The sequence below is a fragment of the Mauremys reevesii genome, linkage group 7 (genome assembly GCF_016161935.1).
Source record: "Mauremys reevesii isolate NIE-2019 linkage group 7, ASM1616193v1, whole genome shotgun sequence".
NCBI lineage: Eukaryota > Metazoa > Chordata > Testudines > Geoemydidae > Mauremys > Mauremys reevesii.
Genome location: NC_052629.1, coordinates 104824520 through 104848671, shown reverse-complemented (window position 1 = coordinate 104848671; position 24152 = coordinate 104824520). Strand labels below are relative to the sequence as shown.

The following is a 24152-nucleotide window of genomic DNA, read 5'->3' as shown; positions in this document are numbered from 1 at the left end:
CAGCACCCACTACCACCACGCCAGAGCATTAACTAGAATTACTCCACCAGCACCAGTTCTTACAACACCTAGATGGCCCAAGGAATTCCATCATCATAGCATTGTCGCGACTCAATCATGTTTAGCTTGCAGGATCATAACGCAGCCTGCAGTGGTCCCAGTACCCTAAAAATAGCATGCATGTCAGAGACAGGGAACCATTGTACTAGAGTAAGGGTGACAGGTCCTTTGGGGCATTAAGGAATGGAAGATGGGAAGGAACGTTAATGATTTATTCAGATCCAGGGATTGGATCCACTCCTGCAGTGCTACTGCCCCCATGTAGAATAAATCCAGCCATGTGCAAGTTTCACCTTTCTGGAATTACTCTCTCTCTCTCTCTCTGCATGTAGGGGAAACATTTCCCCAAGTTTTCCTCCTTCCCTTCCCCATCCCACTCCCGAGTGTTTAGCAATTCTCTGTGTAGTTGGTCCATTTGCAGAGCACTGTCCCGGTCAAGCCCGCCTGTGGGAGCCTCTAACTGCAGCACCCACATTAATGCCAAGCAAAGTCATTATAACATCGGATGTGTTGCACTAGTCAGCTCCAGAGGAATCTGCTCCTAATGAGAGACTTCAAAGCATTAATGAGCTTGCAACGCTCTCCTCTTCGTTTACAGAACTGCACCCATGCGCTCAGCACTTAGACAGGGGTCATGCATCAGGCAAAGAGAATGCCTGTGTAGGTGCACAGATATAATATATTTGTCATCCTCTAAAAAGCGAAGATTAATAATGCCCGCTCCGAAACAAAGCTTTTCCGCTGTGCACAGCATGGGCAGCTCAGACGCCAGGGACATGCAGAGTTCAGATCCCAACGTGCAGATGATGCACCAAGCGCTGAAGTAAACATCTCTAATTAACCGTTTCATTCCATGCTGTGGAACTTGGCAATAACTGGCAGCAGGAGCTGAGAGCCCGAGGACTGAACGAGCCGTTTCCCCTCGGGGTGATCCCTGCGGGGCAGGTTGAAGGCACTTTGGCAGAGAGTAACGGGCGTGCGTGGAGCTTACACGGCTCGTCCCTGCGTGTTGTGTGTTCTGGGAGCAAACACAGGTCTTCAGTCTCCATTTGCTGTCGGTCTGACTCCCTTTCTGCAGGATGCTGTGCTCCCCACCTGTACCACTAAAACCATCTAGGCAGGAGTGTTGCAGGCTGGGCCCCAGAACAGCTTTGGTTCCCACAGCGCTAGCATTGTGGCCACTCTGTCCAGCTGCCCTGTGTGCTTTGCAAGGGTCACTCACTCCATCATTCCAACTAAGAACGTTCCCTACCTGTCCTTCGGTCTGTGCTGTGAAGCTGGCTCACCCAGCTCACTGGAGTCTCCCACTGTCCGATTGCTCTCACCATTAGGAGCTTGGATTTGGAGTCCTTCCCAACGCAACCAAAGGGCATAAAAACCCCCGCGAGGCAAACAGGCCAGGCTGGGCAGGCTGTTGCATGAGGAGCCCTGCTTTCACAGCGCTTCTCTCTGCGCCCTTTACCGCCTCGGACTTTCCACTCCGATTTTACCCCCGTTCCTGCTCTCCACGCCCCTCTACATGCAGACTTGCCTATCAGCATTCCCACTGCTGTGGTGCTGTGCGGGGGAAGCACTGCACACTGGTGTGCTGTCTCATCATCCATGTTGCTGAACAATTGCCTTGTCCAGCACGCAATCACACTGGTGGAGGGACGAGTCAGCTTCTATTGGCTAATTTGACATGTTCCAGGAACCCATTGCCTCGATAGGGACTGAGTCCAAGGCTTGCTCAGAAGAGACTGGTGGGGAAAGGAGAAGAGAAGAGGGAGACAATCAAATAGTGGGGTGTAGAAGGCGCACAGAGTGGGCAGAGAGGAACTCAAATGCAGGGATACTGAAGAAAGAAAGTAGGTGGAGGGAAGAGAAGGCACACTGGGCACCCAGTGGGCCCCACAAGAGGTTAGTAGTGGGTATAGGACACAGTGCAGGGAGGTTTTAATTTTGCATGTTGCCAATAGGCTTTAGCAGCCAGCCAGAGTCAGTAGCTAGGTACCTCTGAAATGAGTCGGCGTCTTGTGAAATGGGAGAGGGTGAGGCAGTGATATGAGGCATAGTTCAGAAGGCTCTAATGCAGATCAAAGAACCACCTAAACCTTTGGGGCTGATCAGAACCTCTTTAGAGTCTAATTACAAGATGCAATCAGCTTGTAATCTAAAGGTAATGCGTAACAGCATGTGATGCCTGAGTAATCCTAATAACTAATGTACTGCAGCACTGCTTCTCCCAAAGGGTCCCCGAAGTCCTTCGTAAACTATAGCTATGTAGGAATCACTTCTCTCACTTCTCAAGGGCAGTCTTCTCTGGGGTGGCGCTCAGTCCCTGTTTAACAGTGCAATAGAACACTTTAGGATGGGGATGGGGAATTCTGCATCCAGTTGAAAATGCAGGGGAAATTTAGTAAGGTAGCCAGTAGTCACCAAATACAATTTGGCTCAAACATTAGGGTTAACACCCTGACTCTTTCAGGGCTGCATGTTATCAGTACCTTGGTTTTTCATTGCTTCTGAAAGACTGTACCCGCAACAGTGTGTCACTTACTGCATCATCTGGAGCACCTTGCTTTCTCTTAACTGTCTCCCATCCTAGTAGTGGACCAGCCTCACCCTATTTAATTTGTGTAGCCTGATGAGATGACAGCCTAAGGTGACATAGCCGCAGGCTGTTGAAATACACACTGTGTAAAGGAAAGACACTAATAATGTCCCAAAGCCAGTCGGGTGCTACACTTGCTGAGCTTCAGACACACATTGGCACCATTAATTGGAAAGCAGGCAGTCCCCTGATATAGGACAGATCTCCTGGCACTGTACCGCTATTCAGTAGATCTGTGTTTAATTTAAACAGCCACTGGAGGCTATTAGTGCAGCTGGAAAGCATCTGATGGGTAGTTAAAAAAAATCTTAAGTCCTAAAACCATAAGGAAGGCAGAATAGAAACAACACTTTGGGAAACTTCAGTTAAGAACTCTTCTGCATTACTTCTATGTGATGCAAAAAATGTATCCCTATATCATAGCCCCAGAAATGGCCAGCCAGGGAGAGTGACAGAGAAACAGTGTGAGCAGCACAGGGTTGTGTCCCCTGTTTATTCCTTTTATATCCTTCCCTTCTCTAAGTTGGTCCCAGGCATCCAAGCAATTCAGTGTATGGGTAACAGCAGCCAGGAGCATATTGCAGCCATTGCTATTTGGATGGGGACAACCAAATAGAGGAGGTGCTATTGGAATTACAGGCAAATGATCAATCATCTGTTGCTTATATTTGGTGAAGAGAGAGTGCCCGATTCGATCTTGCGTAAGGAACCTTTGACCAAAGGCCAGTCCTGAACATTGCAAAGATGCTGTTGTGTTGAGTTTATATTAAACTTAATAAGGAAATTCCTTGAACAGGGTCAGATTTTAAAAATAAAGCCCCACCTATAATCCCTAACTCCTCCCACAATCCCAGAGTAGCTGGATGTTTCTGCTCAAATGAAGAACTAACCAGGGCTGACATTATTATTTAAATTGCAATCAGTAGGTTTCATACTGAAACTGTTGGAAAGAATGGGGGAAGTTCACATCTCCCAGAGCTATTGTTCCTCTCTGTCTAAAGGCAAGCTCAGGAAGACAGCCCGGCATCATCTGACGTTCAGAAGGTTTTCATCACAACCATAAAGGCTAGAAACTTTCAATTGTATTTCTTTAGAGGAGAGCTTAAATTCTGCAGAATCTGATATGGTGTCCCACCGATTATTGGCTCAACTCAGCCCCTGGGGAACTAGAAACTTTGTGGTGCTATGTAGCTCTAGGGGAAACGGTTTCCTTGAAGTTTGCAAATGCTGATACTTGGCCACAAAACCAGAGCCCCCTTGCTGAGGGCACACGGATTGTATTAAAAACCAGTGGAATTTTGGGTTATTTATCCCAGAGAGAAAATATGTTTTCTGTGTAAGTTCCAAAAAAAAAAAAACAGCAGTGCAATTATTGGAGCTGTGCAAATAAGTCCCAGCAAATAATGTATTTGTCCAGATTTTTCTGCTTGTGAATTATCTGCCAGCTGTTTACAATTTTCTCCCAGCTATTGTGATCCTAAGTTATTCGCCAGATAGTTTCTGCAAATTGTTGTTGGTCTATAGCTTGTTCCTCAAGCAATTCCTTATGAATATTCAAAATGTGCAATTCAAGTGACACATGACATGGACCCCATGGTATTACTGCTGTTCCGTGACTGGATGGACACAGAAGCAGGTTTCTATAGTGAATATTTGTGGTTCTGAGTTCCAAAGTTATCTGCTACAGGGATAGTCATGAACACCTTCCTTCCCATTTGCAATCCCATGCACTAGCTTCCCACCCATGCACTATTCCATAACATCCCCAATAGCTTATACAGGAAAGTACTCTCAGAAAAATATTGAACTAGTGACTAGGTGATGTTGGTGCCTCACATTCTGAGTGCCCCTTGACACACCTTAAAGGGACCTGATTTTCCGAAAGTGCTCAGCACTGCTAGCACGTGAAGACCTAAAGCCTAAGCATTTATCATGGCTATTCTAAGAAAAACCATAAAGCTTTGCAAAACAGTATTGCTAAAAGAGATAATATAGAATTATTAGCAAATAAGAACCAAACTGCTTGTTAAATGGAAATACGTTTCAGAGCATGACCTTTTGTTATAGCTGTATAAGGGTTTTAATCACGTATGTGCTTGCTAGGTAAAATATGATTGGCTAAGCAACTTGAATAACAAGTTATAAATTGTAATGGAAACCACCAGGAAGGGACAAATAGCTAAAAACATAAAAAGGGAATGAACAATGAAAAGGCAGATGTGACGGAATGCAACAATTAATAATGACTGAAGACTTGTTTTGAATCCATGTTAAAATAGGTTAAAGTTGTTATGCTTCTTTATGGCTGGAAACGTGGAGCAAAGTAGAATTTGTAAGACATTTGACAAAGAGTTGACATTTGTTACTGATGGGATGACACCAGCTATGCAGCTAAACCACAAACACTGTACGATGGGGTAAACAAGGGAGAAGGCAGGCAGGCCTGGTACCGTAGAACTGGTAAGTTAGCCTTTTCTGTTGGTGCAGTTTATTTTTAGAAACCTAGATCTATGATTAATAAAACAAAACTGAGCTTGACCTGTTGATATCTCAGTTAATAAATAATCCAAGGAACCCATTACTTACGGCACCCGCCCACTCAAAATCAGGCCGGTTTGAAGTGTTTCAAGTTGGGCATCCAAAATCACTAGTTGCTTTTGAAAATCTTGGCCTATGTATCTTTTAAGCTGCCTTTTAATGCAATTTAGGAGCTGGCAGTAAAAAGGAGATCTCTACCCAGTGCTCCCTTACCAATAATGGTCCAAGGACCACCGACTGGGAACCACTGTACTACAATACTTGAAGAAAGCAAACAGAGAAGAGATCAAAACAGACACAGCAAGTACGATTAGTGAGGGTGCCTATTAACAGAAAACATCTGCACACATTAGTCCAGCTATAACAATTATTTACATGCCACATGCAAATTTGTTAATTCAAAGCAAGTGGAAGAAACTTGTTCCATGCCACCTATTGCATCTGCAGTGCCCACTATTATTTGCCAGCCTAACAGAGAAGTGTACAAGTGACACAATAAACCCAAGATGTCAAGGTATGTGTTGCATGAATTCCTAAAGTGACATGTGTTCTTTAGCCCAGAGCCTGGCTCCAGGCTAAGAGCTAAATTTGATGCTCTCTGAGGCTAAAACGTCTTCAAAAACAATTCTGGATTAATTAGAGAAGGGAAGTTTTGGATGCACTATCTGAAATAGAAGCAGCTTGGGGAATGCTGTGAAAGTCGTTATTTTGGGGAGACCAAAGAGAAAGAAAAAGCTAATTTCTGAAGAGCTGTTCCTGAGAACTTCAGAAAAGTGCAGAACTTTAAAAAAAATAAACTAAAAGACGTTTCTGAAAAGCAGAACATATCCTTTGGCTAAGCTCATCCTCTCCCAGAGGCGCCACATCATTCCTGCTGCTCGCAAAACAGCTTCTGTCTCATTTTCATAGTTTTATTTTTAGATTTGTCTCATATTTAATTCTCTCTCTTTCCTTATGTAAGGATGTTGGAAAGGCTGCAGTGTCAAACAATAATTACATCAGAGGAAATTTAAAATTCACAGTGTTAAAAGAGGCCTTTGCTCTTGACAGATAATGAATGTATGAAATGATTTGATGTAATCATGGGAAACATACATCTGCACTGCATTAGCACACCTGTATTAGCACACATCCACATGCAGCTGGTTTTGCATATACCTGCGCTAGCATACACCTGCCCACACCTACACTTGCATTAGCTCACACCTATCCATATAAGAAAAACTGCACTTGAATAAATATATAATTGCATTTGCATTAACACACCTGCCCTGTTGTACAAGGCATTAACACGCCTGCATTAACATATCGGCACCACCACTATAGAACAAGCATGTATTCGCCTTAGTATGTGCCATCATCTATATGAACAACACACCTATAGCACATGCCTCCATTACTACACAGCTGCGCCTGTATTAAAACATCTGTAACATACAACTGCCCCTCTGTTACTGCACACCCATACTGGTATAATCACAGGGATGGAGGCAATCAAGGTGAGTAACAGTCCAGGTACCACCAGGTGTGCCATGCCAGGAGTGAACCAGAGGGATGATCCAGGATCCATCCATCCATCCATCTCATTCCTCCCCTCCACACTCTGACACACCCAGGCTCTACCTCCTTATTTATGGACCTAGCCACCATTTATTTATTTACTTTTTATCCCATTTATTTATCCCTATTTAAGTCCTTTTATAGTCCTAGCCTTCCACCACTCCCTCCCTAAGTAAGTTCCTCCACAAGTTGACTGTGCATGCAGAAAGAAACTTTTTTTTATTTTTATTAAAACCTGACCCTTTTAATGACCATTCATTGGTCGTGTTATGGGAATAAGTAAATAAATAATCTTCTTTCAACTTATCCATTTCTCAACTCAACATCCTCTATATATCCCTATACCTCTATCTCCTTCCTCTCTTTCTCAGCTTGAAAAGCTCTTCTCTCTTAATCTTTCCTCTCTCCTCACCCTCCCAACCCTCCTAATTTTCCCCTCTTTTTCTTTTTCTCCTTTTTCTAGTCTTTTTTTATCTTTTTGAGGTGAGGAGACCACAAGTACACAGATCGAGGATGATGTGTACCATATATATTTATAATATAATACTATATATCTTCCGTCTTGTTCTCTTCCCCCTTTTTCCTTTTCCTACATTCCTTTTTTTTTTGATTGCTCCTGCACACTCTGCGTGGACATCTTCAGAGAACTATCTGACTGACAAGATCTTTTTTTTTTTTGATTTTTGTAGATTGTTGTAGCCCCCATGTATAGTGTATATATGTTATTTTTTTTTTTTTGCATTACATTTAATTATATTTATCCATTCATTTCATCATTGCATTTTTGCCATTTGTTAGTTTTTTTTTGAGTTTTTTTTTTCTTTTCAATCTGCTTTCTTCTTAACTATCTTGAGCAGTTTAGTATCATTAAACTTTGCTTTGCCACCTTTTACCCTCCCTTTCTCCAGATCATTTATGAATATGAATAACATTTGGTGTCCTAGGACTGACTGGAAACACCACTAGTTAGTTACTCCTCTCCATTCTGAGAAATTTATCATTAATTCCTTTCCTTGTTCCTGTCCTTTAAACCAGTTCTCAATCCATGAAAGGACCTTCTTTTTATCCCATGACAACTTAATTGTAAGAAGAGCCTTGAGAGGACCTTGTCAAAGGCTTTCTGGAAATCCAAGTACACTATGTCCACCGGATCCCCCTTGTCCACATGTTTGTTGAGGTTAAAAAAACACTCATAAAGTCCCTATTGAATATAATGAGGAGAAGGAAGCACCCAACCTGGGCAGAGTGGTACCACTGCTCTGCAACAATCGTGAGCATAATGGAATTCCTCGGGAAGCAGGCGGGGAGATGCTGAGCCCGCCTCTGTTCTCACCCCAGCATCTGGCTCCTTGTCCTGCATAGCAATGCTGGAAGACAGGGAGAAGCAGGATCTGGTCAAGTCAGAAGGATGACAATAGGTGCAGAAGCAGCTGAGCGACAAGATAAATGGAGGCCAAGGAGGACGAAGAGAGCTTGTGAATCAATGCAGGGATGAGAACATGCCTCTCACAGAGGGGAATGGTCTTACACCAGATTTATAAACAGAAGCCATGTCAGCATCAGGACAGAGAACTGCAGGGCTGAGGGACCTCTAAACTCCAAAGGCTTCTGTGGACAACCAAGAGTCACCAATGACCCAGCCTCACTGAGCCTCAAGGCACGATTCAGTATACAAGGCACAGTACTGGGAGAGAGAGCAAACCAGGCTGAATGGCACGGGGTCTTAGAGAGGTATCTACTTGAGTCATTCATATCAGCCTGTCTCAGCCAACTGTACCCTACCCTCTTCACTATTACCCCTTTCAATCCAGTCACCCCACTGCCAGGCCCGGGCCTACTCTGCTCCACTCCTCTACATTGTAACCCCTATGTTATTGGGGTTTATCCAGGACTACAGTGGCATGGGGTGACAAGGCACCTTACATTGTTAGCCAACTAATGTGAAGTTTGTGAGCTCTCTGGGGGACAGTGACTTATCTGTACAGCGCCTAGCACACTGAGGCCCTGATCCTTGACTAGAATTCCTAGAACATATAATAGAAATAAGCAAGTCTCCCTGCTGACTTCACATCAATCTGAACACTCCTGGATTCTCCATCACCACTCACCTTCTTGTCAAGGGAGTCCTTCTCAGACTTGCTACCCCAAAGACTCCAAGGGAAAATCTCTGACCCTGTATCACCCTGAGCTGTGGGAAAATGGAGAGAGCAAGAAGATAGTCCATAGAGAATCCCCGGGAGTGAGAGAAGAAAAGGACCTACTAGATGCTCCAGTCCCTATCTCCGAGTCCAGTGCAGGAGTTTCTCTGGAAATACACTGCTCTTCGGGGCATACAGTGCTTGGAATAATGGAGCCCTGAGCCTGATCGGGGTCTCTGAGCGCTACTGTATCACTGATCATAAATACTGTGACTAGCGATGATGATGACAATAACAGTGCTCTGCCCAGTGCAGTTAAGAGACGATGAAGGGGCTAGCAATCCCCTGCCAGTGTCCCCTGTCCCACAGCAGGTGAACCTGAATGAAGAAGGCAACCCAGGCGGAAGACTACTAGGCAGTATGTCAGCACTGCCTGGCTACAATAATGTAGTGGCCCAAGGCCAGGATTCTTGGGATCTAACGAGCTGGCTGAAGACACCTCCAGGCGATTCAGGGAAGAAGAGCTTGAAAGCAAATGAGGACAAGGTTCCTGAAGCGAGTCCTGCTGCTTAGCTTTGTGCAGGCAGCGGCCAAGTGTGGAGAGCAGCAGGTAGAAGTCCCTTTTGCGAATATTCACTCAGATGCAGTCTGCTGGGGCTGGATGGTGGGAAGTGTGATACCAGGGGTAGTACTGAGCCAATACAATAAGGCAGCCAGTGGTGGCCTGATCACCAAAACTGGGGCAATATGCAGTCTTTCCAAGCTATATGGAGCACTCCAGCTCCAGCGATCCGGCGGTGAGAGCCTCCAGCTAACCAGATTGCTTGCTCACCAAGGCCAAGGAGCAGTCACAGGATGTCAGAGGTTCGGAGGAAATCCAAGCAGATAGAGCTGAGGAGGGAAGAGTGCAGGCATCTGAAATCACAAGTGAAAGGAAGGCTGGCTTGGAGTTTGCATTATTTAATGCCAAAGAGGTATGGGTCAAAACAAGGAGATTGGGCTGCTGTAGCATGGCCATTATGTCACTCACCCCAAACACTTAGCCCAGTGTTTCAAATGAGCTAAGGGGAATTAGGCACCCAATTCCACTGAAATCCAGTGGGAGCTGAGTGCCTAACTCCCTGAGACTTCTTGGAAATTCCCAACCTTAAATGACAAAGAAACAAACAAACAACTCCTTCACATACTGGGGTTATTGACTCATAATTTAAAAAAATAAGTTATGTTTCTTCTGGGATTTACGGCCCGATTTTAGAATAATTAGACAAAATAAACCATGTGTTAATTCTTTTTTTAACAATCTGCTGTAAATGTGGAGTTTTGGAAAGTAGACAATGAAATTATTATTTTGTCTCACAGCTGTGCTAAAGCACAGGGGAGATGGTGGAGAGGCACTACTATTTGTTTATTTGGCTTTCTACTGCTATGACAAAGCAAATAACAGCTTTGGTCTTGGTCTATAATTGAGCTAATTGGTAACACCTCAAATTGCATGTCCTAAAAACTTCTAATTAGCAGCTGAATGCAGCATAAAGTAGGTGCTGTGAGCTCCCTCAGGCTCCAAAATGACCAGTTTATTAGCGTTTAGTGCATTCATAACAGCCAAGTAGAATTATGATCCAAAAGACTCTGTGTGTGTGTGTGTGTGTGTGTGTGTGTGTGTGTGTGTGTGTGTGTAATTCTGTATATGTGTGCGCATGCATATCATCTTTTGTTCTGCATTTGTACAATTCCTAGCACAATAGGATCTTGGTCCATGACTGTGGCTCCTAGGTGCAATGGTAACACAAATAAATAATTATAATATATCATTGTGTACGTGTGTGTGCACGACGTGTCTATATTGAGTGTCTGCATGTGTGTATAGATATATTAGTGTGTGTGTGTGTGTGTCACTAAAGTCAACAGATGTTGTGGATGCTCAGCATTCCTCAGGATTTTGCTGTATGAAAGTATCCTCCAATTATACACTTCGAGTCTGATGAAAATCCTATTGACGTCAATAAGGGTCTTTCTATTGATAGCAAAGGGCTTTGGATCAGGCCCTTGTGGCAGGGCCTTAGTTGGTCATGTTCTTCTGTAAAGTATGATCAGAAACTATATTCCATTTTATAAAATCAATGAGGAGAATCTTGTTGTTTGCTTTTCTGTTTACAGTCGGAGGGTGCTTAGAGCCGCCTGGCAAAGAAATGAGCTGGCGGCTGTTGAGGAAAACCCAACCACCTTTTAGGATTGAGCACTGTTTAATTTCAAAAAGGGCTCTAGGCCGGGACTCTGAGTTTTATATCCCTGGCATGGAAATTAGAAGATCCAGACCAGAAAATCATAGATCCAAATTGTATTGTGTAGGACACTGACAGCTGAGGTGTGCCGTGAAGGGCAGACTGGTTAGCCTGTGGGCTTAATAACGAGCTATGGTTGGAGTGTTTTAGTGCCATTCAGCACTGGTTGGTAGTGACCAATAGCTGTTTGAAGCAGATGGCTGTTTGATGCCTATGTGAAATAAGTTGCAGGGTCTCAGGCCTTTTTCTATTGAACTGGTGCCCACAGCACAAACCCACTAGCACAACTGATGCTACTTAGCATCTTGTTGGCAGTTTAATCAGAGAACGAATGACTCATTGGGGCTGATGCTCTGTTCTGTCCCCTATCAGCAACCGTGCAATCGAATGCTCGTGGATTAGAGCAGGAGTGATTAAATGTAATACATGAGAGCACTAGGGGTGTTGGGAACAAGACAAGATTGCAGGATATCCTGCCTTTAGGCCAAAATGCAACTTCAGCCCCTCTATGTGACGGGTAGAGGGGAGGTCTGTCACTCTGTCCAGTCTGTACTCACTGGTGGCTATACAGAGGACATCGATCTGCAGGGCAGCAATAATGTCGTCTTTCTCTAACACTACAACTGAAACACAGCCCCATTTCTGCTCCATCAGTCTGTCCTGTGCTGAGAAAGAAAAGATATATTGGTGGATTCACAATCCCCAGCCAGATGCAGCGACATGACAGCTAAAGACACATGGGTATATGTATAAAGAGAGACTGGACACAGTCTGCTAAGACTCTCGTGGAGTGATGCAATCATATATGCAAAAAGTTGTGGGGGCCAGGAGTGGGGACATACATTAGTCCTGGCATCTCTACTGGTGGGGGAGATGGATGTTCCAACATAGAAAACCCTTGGGAAGGCAGGACCTGTTCCCCTTTCCCTCCCTCCCCAAACTTACATACACCGGTTCCACCTCTATGAAAATGGACACCCTGCAAGAATGATTCTAAGTGTTTAATAAAAGCATTCTCAGTGCTCTTTCTGCTTTGCCATTTGCATGGCTATAAGAGGCAGATTGCCTTCTCTGGCTAACTAACTAAACAAGGAGCACAAATTGAGTGAAATGGAAACACACATGGCTCATCCGCAAATAGAGACAAACTCCCTGATCGCATGGCTGCACCCAGATGTCTAGCTGTTACCTACTTTAACGGCTTTAATTTCACAGTAAAGTCAATGCAGTCCTAGCGTCTCCTCCCAGGTTGAAAACCCAGCTAATGAAACACTCAGGTTTGAATTGAGTCCACTTCAGTGCATTATCTGAGTGGTTAGATGAGCAGTGGGCAGGTGCCACTACTTTTCTTAGGCAACCACAAGGCACCATGCTGGAGTATTTTGAGTGAGGGGACCACTGAGCAGTTATTGCAGATGATATGAGACAGAAAGAGATGGATTGTTACCCTTTATTTCTGTTGAAAGATGTGGATCACCCATTGAAAGACGGGGAATTTTACATGCGTAATGCCACTAGTGGGGGGTGAGCAGCGCAGATAGCCCCTGCTTCTCCATACCCTGGGCACATGCTGCCAGGGTGAACAGACTCTTATGTGTTTATTAGTGCCAAGAATATTATAATACTTTGTGCTTTTTTGATACTTTTCACCACAGGATTTTAAAGCACTTTACAAAGGTGGGTGAGTATCATCATCCCTGTGCTAGCTTGGGAAACTGATGCACAGAGAGGTGAAATGATTTTGCTAAGGTCACAGAGTGAGTCAGTGTCAGGGCCAGGTGCAGAACTCGGGTCTCTTGATTCCTAGGCCCCTGGCTGCAGCCACTGAACCCTACTACGCTCTGATAACAAATGCCAGGCAGTAGCAAATCTGTAGCCACCTGGGACATCAGAGTGGCAGCTTTGCTGCAGAGCATGGCCAGAGGTGAGGCGGACTCATCTCCTCTCGGTTAGCTCCCTCTGAAGCTTCTCACACTGCTCTCGAGCCTTGACTAACTGAAAAAAAATTTGTGTCATCTGCAAATTTTGCCACCTCATTGCTTACTGCTTCTTCCAGCTCATATATGAAAGCAAGCCAGGTCCTACTATCAATCCTTGTGGGACTCCCCTTTTAACCTGTTATGCATTAAAAATTGACCATTTATTCCTGCCCTTGGTTTTCTGTATCTTAGCCAGCTTCTAACTCAGGACAGAACTTTACCTCTCACCCCGTGACTCCTTAATAGCCTCTTATTCGGGTCTTTGTCAAAGGCTTTCTGAAAATCCAAATCAATTGTATCAGCCAATTTTCCTCTATCCACTGTTATGTCGATACACTCAAAGAGTTTTAATAGATTAGAGAGGCATGAGTTTCCTTTACAGAAACCTATCATCTCTCATCAGTTAACTATTTTACATTAGTGTTTCAGCAAATTTTTCTGATACTGAAATAAAGCTCACTGGTCTGTAATTCCCAGAGTCACACTCAGTGTCTTTTCTAAAGATGGCTATAACATTTGCTACTACACCAGTCCTTCAGTGTGGCACGTCATTTTAAGGAAACTGTATTTTTTTGTTAGCAGCTCAGTCACTTCATTCCTAAACCCTTTCAGAAATCTTGACGATACACCATCCCGTGCCTCTGACTTGTTGAATTTTAATGTATTTATTTGTTTCAGCAGCTCCCTTGGAAGCACCTCAGTCTCAGGAACTGCCTTATCTATATTACGTGGGAAAGTAGGTCGGGGGTTGGTGTGTCCCTAACTTCCTTGGAGCTGAAGACTGATACAAAGAAACCATTTAGCTTATCTGTAATGTCCTTATCCTCCTTAATTCCTCCCTTTACATCTTGGTGGTCCAACTGATCCATTGATTTTTTTACATGCATCCTGCTTCTGACATATGTAAAGAATTTCATGTATTTGTGTTTTACGTCTTTGGCTATTTAGTCTTCAAACTCAGTCTTAGCCCTTCACAGGTCCATCTTACATTTTACCTTCCCGAGACTCCTTTCTATTGGCTTCTCTTGGGTTGAAAACCCACTGATTGAGGGCTACCTGTTTGGCTTGAATAACCCCTTGCACCTTGCCATTTACCCTGCTGGCTTTTGTTTCTTTGCTTTCCCAATTCATTATTTGTTTAGGGACTCTATATGTGATGTTTAAGCAGTCTCCATACCCAGTCTAAAGATTTTAATTTCCTCCCTTTTGATTTTAGGGTCCATTTGACTATCACCAGTGGTGAGCTGGAGCCGGTTCGCACCGAACCGTTTTTTAAATTTTGAAGCAGTTTTAGAACCACTTGTTAACCCGCTTCCTTGTGAGGGGGCGCTGAGGCTTTGATGGGCTCCGGCCGGGAAGTGATGTAATTCCTCCTCCGGCCGCCGGGGGCGCTGCACTGTGGGAGCCATGTGGGCCACCGCCTGGCCCTGGGCACAAGCCCTGTTGCTGCAGTTGCTCCCACAACCCCTGGCCCTGGGGCTCCCACTGCTGCCTGGTGGGTCCCTGGCTGCTTTGCTGGACCTGGGCTGCGTCCTGCTGCTCGGGCTGCTCCGAGCCGCTCTACCCATGAGCACCCGCCACCCTGCCCACAGCCAGCCCCTGTCTCCAGCCAGCCCCGCACCCCCTGCCCTGCCTGCATCCAGCCACGCACCCCCTGCCTGCTGCCAGCCCCTGCCACACCCCCTGCCCTGCCCGCAGTCAGCCCCTGCCACACCCCCTGCCCTGCCCGCAGCCAGCCCCTGCCGCGCCCCCTGCCCTGCCTGCATCCAGCCACGCACCCCCTGCCTGCTGCCAGCCCCTGCCACACCCCCTGCCCTGCCCGCAGTCAGCCCCTGCCACACCCCCTGCCCTGGCCGCAGCCAGCCCCTGCCGCGCCCCCTGCCCTGCCTGCATCCAGCCACGCACCCCTGCCTGCAGCCAGCCCTGCCACACCCCTGCCCTGCCCGCAGCCAGCCACGCATCCCCTGCCCGCAGCCAGCCCCTGCCGCACCCCCTGCCCTGCCCCCAGCCAGCCCCGCATCCCCTGCCTGCAGCCAGCCCCTGCCGCACCCCCTGCCCTGCCCACAGCCAGCCCCTGCCATGCCCCTTGCCCGCAGCCAGCCCCTGCCACACCCCCTGCCCTGCCCGCATCCAGCCCCACACCCCCTGCCTGCAGCCAGCCCCTGCCGCACCCCCTGCCCTGTCTCCAGCCAACCCCTGACATGCACCCCCCGTGGTCCTGCCCAAAGCCAGCCAGCCCCACACATCCCTGTCTCCAGCCACCCCTGCACCCCCCTGCCCTGTCTGCAGCCAGCCCCTACCTCCAGTCAGCCTCTGCCCTGCCTCAAGCCAGCCCCACACACCCCATCTCCAGCCAAACCCACACCCTCCTGTCTCCAGCCAGCTCCGCACCCCCTGCCCTGCCCCCAGCCAACCCCGCATCCCCTGTCTCCAGCTAGCCCTGCCCCACACCCCTGTCTGCAGCCGGACCCACGTCCACTGGTGCCTATATAAGGGCTAGTCTACACTTACCAGCCGGGTCAACGCGGTGAGTTCGACTTCTCGGAGTTCGAACTATCGCGTCTAATCTGGACGCGATAATTCGAACTCCGGAAGCGCCGCGGTCGACTCCGGTACTCCATCACTGCAAAAGGCGGTGGCAGAGTCGATCTTGGAGCCGCGGACTTCGATTCCGCGGTGTCTGGACAGGTGAGTAGTTCGAACTAGGGTACTTCGAATTCAGCTACGCTATTCACGTAGCTGAACTTGCGTACCCTAGTTCGACCCCTGCCCTTAGTGTAGACCTGCCCTAAGAAAAAGACCCAAAAATCGGGACTGTCCCTATAAAATCGGGACATCTGGTCACCCTAGCACACCCCCAGGGAGTGGCAGGGACCCACACATGTAAAACGGAGCTCATTTCTAGTTCAGACCCATCTTTTTAAAAAAGAACTTTAGGTGGGGTTAACATACATCCGTATTTTCCCGGACATGTCAGGCTTTTTGGTTCTTATATCGCCATCCAGGAAAATACGGACGTATGGTAACCCTATTGGTACAGAAAATACATACTGTGGCACATCCCTTAAATCAGAACTTTTTATAGGGAACCGGTTGTTAAGATTTTGGCAGCTCATCACTGACTATCACCCGCTCTCTCTCTCTTTGTCTTAACCCCCCCTTCTTTGGGAGTCTTACTTTAGTGTCACTGTGCAGTTTTCCTCAGCACTGTGCACTCCGCCTCCTTTTCCTGATTGGGAGGCTGGGAGGATAGCCCCCACTAGTACATTTGCATTCTTCCAACTCAGAAATTGTATTGCACTGGAGTCTGCAAAATCTTTTAGGTACCTACAGTCAATGAAAAAACAGAAGTTCCTTTTGGATTGAAAAATTATGATGCTGGCACTTTTAACTGCTTTTTATCTTCTCCCTGTGTCTCCTCTGGCTCAGACGTGCTTAGCTTGCTGCCAACAATCATAGATTCATACAAATTTGAGACGGAAAAGCCCTGTTAGGTTCAATTAGTCAATTTCTCCTTCCAGGGCAGGATTGTTCCCTACAATATGAGTTCTAGTATTTTGTCTAGTCTATTTTTAAATGTCCCATGTAGCAAAACTACATTTACGATTGTCAGGATTTCGAAGCCAAGTTCGCTATGGAAGTAGCAGCTGTATTCTAACCTGCCTTGTGTGGTGGTGGCAGCAGATGAATTGCTTGCTATTCCCTTTGAAATTGATGGTAAAACTCTTATAGGCTTCAGTGGGAGCATTCTCAGGACTTGGTATGGACAATTCCAGTGAATAGCTATGGAGCACTGATAAGCCATGCTTCCCGTATCACGTTCCAGGCCATAACTGCATTTCAATAGGCAAAAATATTGTTTCAGCAGCAGTAAGAGTGCAATAATAGCAAAGCCATGCTAAGCACATTACAGCCTGTATCTAAACAGAAGGGCCCTCCTCCATAATCATAGCAGGTCAGATGTCATGTCTGGACAAGTTCTGCTCAATGCATGATTCAAGGGTGCGAGCAGAGGTGGCTGTACAATATGGCTACATCTCACTTAAAGCTGCCAGGTGCTAGTCCAGCTCCTAATGTATATTAGAGCCACCTCAAGGCTACTCTAATATGCACCAGTTTGCAATGGCCCCTAAGGAGCTGTTATATCACTAGGAATAATTGCAGCCTGGAGTGCTGCAGTCACCCCTCTCCTACTGCTAGCATGTCAGGCAGAACTTAGCACAGGGCTGGATCTGCCCTGTTAATTTATTATAAATTATTGGCTGTTGAATTATAAAACCCATTTGACTAGAACTCAATTCTGCTGCTATAAGCGAAACAATAAACCAATACCCCTGTTAGAATTAGCAGGATGGAATGCTCCACAACGAGAGTGAAATGCTCTCTCACACATATATGACATCTGCAGAGCAACAGTCTGTAGATGCTGGTATAGGTCCATAAGCCATTTCAAGGCTCCTCTATGACATTGTGGGTATCCAGTTCACCTTTGAAACTATATTTGGGGTGCTGCATTATGACGTGTTCGATGATTTGGATGTGCTCACCACAGTCCCACGAAGGGGAGTCTTTGATTTGCTACTTGTGCATCTTCCAGGGTTTGTTGGGATGCAGTTCAATGTGGTCCCAAGTCTGCGTGGCAGGTCGAAACCAGGAGTGCAGCTTGTTGGGTCAGTAATAATGTGCTTGACTGTGAGGGTAGATGAGGTCCAAGCGCTAAACAGCCAGCCGTTGTGACTGCAATCTGACACGTCACTTTTTCCTTGTTTGTTAAAGGGCCGGTGTCGGGCAGGTTGTAACCTAAATCTGCTCCAATTTAAAAGGTTTTATCCCTGGGAGAACACCCTTTGTCTCCAAATTGCATTTCTATATGTTATCCCAAAGGGATTCATAAACAGTTATACAAGCTCTACCCAGCAGCACTTTTATCCAAGGGCGTCCTAAGGATTTATGGGGCCCGACGGAGTATTAAACTGGTGCCCCTATGCCCAAATTGCTCTTAGCAACACAAACATAAGCTTACGGTATTGGAAAACTTGCCACATGCACTTTATTAAAACCAGTTGAAACAAATTAAGCACACTATAATGCTGATGGACTACGTGCAGACACACACCAAGCTTCCTAGGGAGCAGATACTGCAGCAGCCCAGGGCGGGGACAGGGAGGGACGAGACAGCAAAGGATACCGAGCTGCCCTACTGGTGGTGGGGGTGGGGCAGGGGGAACTGGGTCTACCCTGGGGGTGCTGGGGGAGAGGGGATGGGGCAGGGGAACTGGGTCTACCCAGGGGTGCTGGTGGGGCGGGGATGGGGCAGGGGGAATTGGGTCTCCAGTTGCTCCATGGGGCCTGGCCCAAGGGGGCTTACCTGGAACAAGGGGCACTCACTGGTCAGGGTGTCTGTCCACTGGGTGCTGGTGCCGCCTCCTGTGCAGCATGGTCCGGGAACCCCATGCTCCTTGGCTTCCACCATCGAATAATGCTGGGTCCGGGGCAGGTGCACAGGGCGGGGGTGGCGGGGTATGCGCAGCACCCTCCCACCAGCCCTGCCCCAGGCCTGCCAGGAGCCCGAGAGCGCAGGGAGGAGGCAGGAGGCACGCCATGGGGGAGCCCGGCTGACCGGGGCATGCAGGGGCTTAGCAACCAGAAACCCCCAGGCCTGCTGCCAAGCCCCCACACACACACCACCAAGTGGTACAAGCCCTTGGCGGGAGGAGGTGGGGCCGGAGCGGAGCCACAGAGGCTGAGAGCTTCTCTCCACCCCAGTCACTGGCAGGATCCCTCAGAGCTGGCGGCCGGCTGGCCGAGAGGAGCAAGTGGGCAGGGGGGAGAAGGCAGCCCTGGGCCCGCTGGCGAGAGCACCCAGGGGGAGGGGCTAGGCCGGAGAGGAACCTGCGCTGCAGCCACTTGGCTGCGGCACGCATGGAGCACCCACCCCGGCTGCCCACCCCAAAAAGGCTGTCCCTGGTCCCGGTGGTGCCCCAAATCTTCTGGCGCCCTACGCAGCCGCGTATGCTGTGTATGCCTAAGGACGGCCATGCTTTTATCCACCACTGCAATGAAGCTGTCTCTCTCTCTCTCTCTCTCTCTCTCTGGGGTGGCATAGAGCAGCTGTTTAATAGTGCACAACCACGCTGTGCAACGGATTAGGTCAGGAAGGGAAAAATACGGTAGCCATGGAAAGCTGTAAACGGAAAGTAAGCAGGCAGAATGTAATTATCCCAACCTGTCATTCACCCTGCATATGCGGGTTAGCAGCCCTGTTCCGCAGAAAGAGCCAGCATGAGATCTCTTAGTTACCACAAGAGGAGGTGTCACAATTCAGGGTGATTGCACCTATATTCCCCCTGCCCCCAAGTTGTCCAGCAAGGGCACACACTCTCAGGCTTCCAGCTCCCCATCTGCTGCCTGTCTTGGGTGGAGTTATTGCAGACATACACCAGTGTCTGTGAAATCAGAATCTAATCTTAAACATTAAATGCCTCAACTTCCTTTTTTAAAGGCCCACAAAAAGCATGGGCCAGATTTACCATGACTTTCATCTCTGTGTGTATGAGTTATACAGACAGTAAGTATTCTGTCATCAGGAATTCTGCCAGTGTGTTCATTTTTACAGTACTGATCATAGGGAATTCATTTGGTCTTCATATAGCTGTCATCTGTATTACCGGAGCAGTTTCATTCTAATTTAGCATTACTTAATGGCAACGATAAAGTTAAGTGTTAGCCACATGGGTCTTTCTTCTGTTTCTCTCTCTCTGTGCAAAAGCGAGAGCACAACTGCAGGGCACTTAATGACCAATAATTCGAAAGAGTATGGAGAGAAGCGGGGAGCAAAGATCAAATACTTGTCACTCACCCAGAGTCTTTCTGCTCATATGTTTCTGAGTGGGCCCAATAATCTTTGACTTTTTCTCTCTGATTCTTCTGGTTTTTGAAATAGCACAGCCACCAAAAATACTTTTTAAAAAAAAAAACGTTAGGTTAAATTAATCTGTTTCCAATTTGTGTGCAATGATCAGAGGTGAAAGTAAGCCAGTACGGTGAGCCAGCATGCCGGACCGGACCGGCTTCTCTGGCAGTGATTTAAAGGGCCCAGGGCTCCAGCCACTGCGGGGAGCCCCAGGTCCTTTAAAGCGCCGCCCAAGCCCTGCCACTGCTACCCCAGCAGTGGCAGGGCTCTGGAGGTGACTTAAAGGACCCAAGGCTCCCTGCAGCGGCCGGTGCCCCGGGCCCTTTAAATCACAACCGGAGCCCTGCCGCCACTACCCTAATCTTGAAAGGCCTCACCTCTTCCAGTTGAGGACACGCCTCTTCCAGTTGAGGCCACGCCCGCTCAGGACTCTGGCGTACCGGAAAATCCTTTAAGTTACTTTCACCCCTGGCAATAATAATCATATAAAAGTGGGTACAGCAAGCAAAACAGGCAGGCTGTAGGGCAGCGCTCCTTGGACCACTCTGAATAGATGAAGTGAAATTGACAAATTAAAACCCAGCCCATATAGATGACAGTGACAGATGCAATATACAAGCTGTCTGAGTGTATGAGTTGATGCAGGGAAACGGAGCAATTTTATAGTATCAGTTGAGTGACTTGTCATCCCAGCACCCTCCACCCACCTCGCTTACCCGGCTTGGTAAGGTAATCATTCTGTGTATATCGCTAGCTTGTTTAAACTGGAGCCGAAAAACTGCAAAAGCACAACTTAATTGAACCCTGTATTGTGTTATTACAAACGATGCCAACCTCACTTGCAGTCCATGATTGGAAAGGTCTGCTGAATGCTTTAATTAAAGACAATAAGGCTAATAAAAAGGCATCATTTTCTTGTCTCCAGCACCGCTGGAGAGTTGGGCTGATAAACGTGGATTATTTCCTGCCAATGCTCTTCTCTGTTTCCTCACTCCCCCCCACCCTCTGGTTTCTAAATAACATGGGCTCCCGAATTCCAAAAGATCCTTTTAAAAAAAGTTTTCTGAGTTGTTTATATACATTGATCTATGAATACCTAAGCCCTTCTTTCAAATCATCCCATCACCCAGACCTCATTACCCTTAATCCTAAAAGATGGTTCCAATCCAGCAAGAATACAGCTTCTCCGCACCCGTGCAAGGACCAAAGTAAAATGGCTTAGGGACAGATCCTGTCACGGAGACTCATGCTGAGTAGCATCCGACTCCTGGCATCAATCCTATTGATTGCAGTGGGTAAGACACTGCTTGACATGAGCCAGGATGGGCAGCATCTGGCCCTGAGTAATCCAAGGCCTCGCCATAATTAGGGTGCTACTCACAAATGGCCCAAAGGCCCCATCTCTATTTACTTGCATCCTGGTATCATTAATGACATTGGAGAGGCAGCACGCTGAAAGCCAATTAAGGTGGCCTCATTGGGCAAATGCCCGTCTTACCCACTTTCAGATCAGAGCGATACAGCAGAGGGAAGGCACGGTGGGAGTGGAGGGGCAGTCAGGAGCCAATGGGGAATAGCATAGTGGGGAGGTGGCTGAACCATCTTGCGGGAGGCGTGGTCTGAAGAAGGCCACGGGCACAGTGCAGGTGGGGACATGTCAAAGGCCTGGTCTACACTAAGGGCGGGGGTCGAACTAGGGTACGCAAGTTCAGCTACACGAAGAGCATAGCTGAAGTCGAAGTACCCTAGTTCGAACTACTTACCCGTCCAGACGCCGCGGGATCGAAGTCCGCGGCTCCAAGGTCGACTCCGCCACTGCCGTTTGCAGTGGTGGAGTTCCGGAGTCGACCGGAGCGCGCGGGGAGTTCGAACTATCGCGTCTAGATTAGACGCGATAGTTCGAACTCCGAGAAGTCGAACTCACGGCGTCGACCCGCGCGGTAAGTGTAGACCTACCCAAAGAGGGAAGGTAAAATTGCCTTACAAAAAAGAGCAAGAGGCAGGCAAGCTGGACTGTGTTTGGCTCAGCCTGTTTAACCTGCAGGGGCATATGGGAGGAAAGGGGGCCAAGGGTAAAGGAACTTAGTGGCCTTTGGGACACTTGGGTGTGGGGGAAGGGATGTTTCTATCGGACGTCTCGGCATCGATTGCTTTTTCCTTCCCATTGAAGGTGAACGTATTTATTGCAGCCAAAAGATGCTGGGGGCTGAAATCCATTGTTTATATCACCAAATGGGTGCAGCACAAATGCCTGGTGCTAACATGCTGCTCCCCAGCTGCAGGGCCAGCTCTAGACCCCAGCGCGCCAAGCGCGCACTTGGGGCGGCGTGCCACCGGGAGGGTGGCAGGCGGCTCCGGTGGACCTGCCGCAGGCATGCCTGCAGAGGGTCCGCTGGTCCCGCGGCTCGGGTGGACCTCCCGCAGGCGTCCCTGCGGATGCTCCACCGGAGCCGCAGGACCAGCGGACCGTCCGCAGGCACGTCTGCAGGAGGTCCACCGGAGCCGCGGGACCGGCGACCGGCAGAGCGCCCCCCGCAGCATGCCGCCATGCTTGGGGCAGCGCAATTGCTAGAGCTGCCCCTGCCCAGCTGTCTGCATAATGCCCTGACCTCCAGGAACAGCCTTTAGGGGTGAGAATAAAGGTCATTCTCCATGGCCCATTCAGTCCTTGGCTTCTCTGCAGAGGAGGCCAACAAGCAGAGGGGGTCAGCTCATGCTAACTGTGCTGCGGGAGTTTGGCGATATGGACACAGCAGCCCTGTAGGAAATGGACTGAGACCAACAACTTATTCCACAGAAACCACCAAATGGTTGAAATGTCACTACCAATCCAGGCCACATTTGCACTAGACACCTAGTGGCAACAGACTTTAGCCCCCCACTGTGAACAGTCTGAGGCTCCCAGTCACAATGTAATTAAAAATTCCTTGAGGGACCGGGGAATGAAAGACTGGCACCAAATACCGGATCCTTGGCCTCTCAAGCAGGAGTGCAAAGCACTAAGCACTGAGCCAGACCCACTTTATGAGATCTTTATAGGGAAGGAATGTTTGCAATTAAACACTGCAGAAGGGTTTCTCCACTCTTAGCCTCTGAATATTGGTTGAAAAAGACACAGAGAGTCTTAAGCAAAAGCTCAGGTTAAAGAAAAAAAAAGAAAAAAAGCAAGCCTTGATCTGTGGGCTGCTAGCTCAAAGCCGATAGAAACCCCATCAAGTTACTGAATGGGAGCAGTGAGAGGAGGGCGAAGACCATGACTTCTCTTTGTGCTAGGGATGAAGCTGCAATGTGGAGCAGGGTGACCTAGTTACATATTTCTCTCTCTCTCTCTCTGCTGCTGCTGCTGCTGTTGTTTTCTACTTAAAAGCCGCAGTTGGGTTCGGCTGCTACTCTGCAATTTGTTAATGAAGCTTCTAACATCCAAACCAAGTAGGGTAAAAACAGGGAACTATTCGAACCCAGCCCCAGCTGCATCAGAATCCCTTGCAAGAGTGCTGCAGCCCGAAGCAGCTGAAGTGCTGGTTCCTTCTCCACGCTGAAGCAGCAAGTCATCTATCACTAGTGGTGAGTTACAAGAAGTTGATGGCCTTAAACCAAACAGATGAGATGCAAGGGAAATATTCCTCCTGCTGAGAGCAATTAGAGTATGGAACAGCTGCCAGGAGAGGACACGGAGGAGCTACCGATGGAAACATTCATCAGGAGAAAAGCAACCCTTTGGGGGTTTGTACATAGGAGAACTGATGCCAAATGAGGGAGTTTTAATGACCCATGAGGTGTCTCCAAGCCCTAACTTCTAATTACAACTGAAGGGAAGGGAAGCTGGAAACCTTCTGAACTTTCCACCATGCGACCTTTAATTTTGAGCCACATGGACCCTCTTCCTAGGATAGGGACAAGTTCCCAGTCACACTTGTTGTGACGTTGAGCAATGCAAGGGTATTTTGTACTTAAATAAAAATGTTTTCAATGGAAAGCATTGGGGTTGTTTGTGTGCAGACTTGTTTTGTCAGTCACAGACAACCCCTCCGGCTGTAAGGAGGAGATCTGCATGAAGCGGAAGTCAGGGTTTCAGGGAAAGGAGTGGTG

The 24152-nt window shown here is 47.7% G+C and overlaps 1 long non-coding RNA gene across 1 annotated transcript; it reads right to left on the bottom strand.

The window, feature by feature from the left end:
- Positions 1 to 8868: 8868 nt before the first annotated feature.
- On the bottom strand, positions 8869 to 17794 carry LOC120369260. Its single transcript, XR_005583020.1, has 4 exons — positions 17698 to 17794; positions 16328 to 16477; positions 11729 to 11831; positions 8869 to 9804 (listed from the first exon to the last, which is right to left on the bottom strand). It is a non-coding gene; the product is annotated as an uncharacterized LOC120369260 (long non-coding RNA).
- Between the last annotated feature and the right edge of the window lie 6358 nt (positions 17795 to 24152).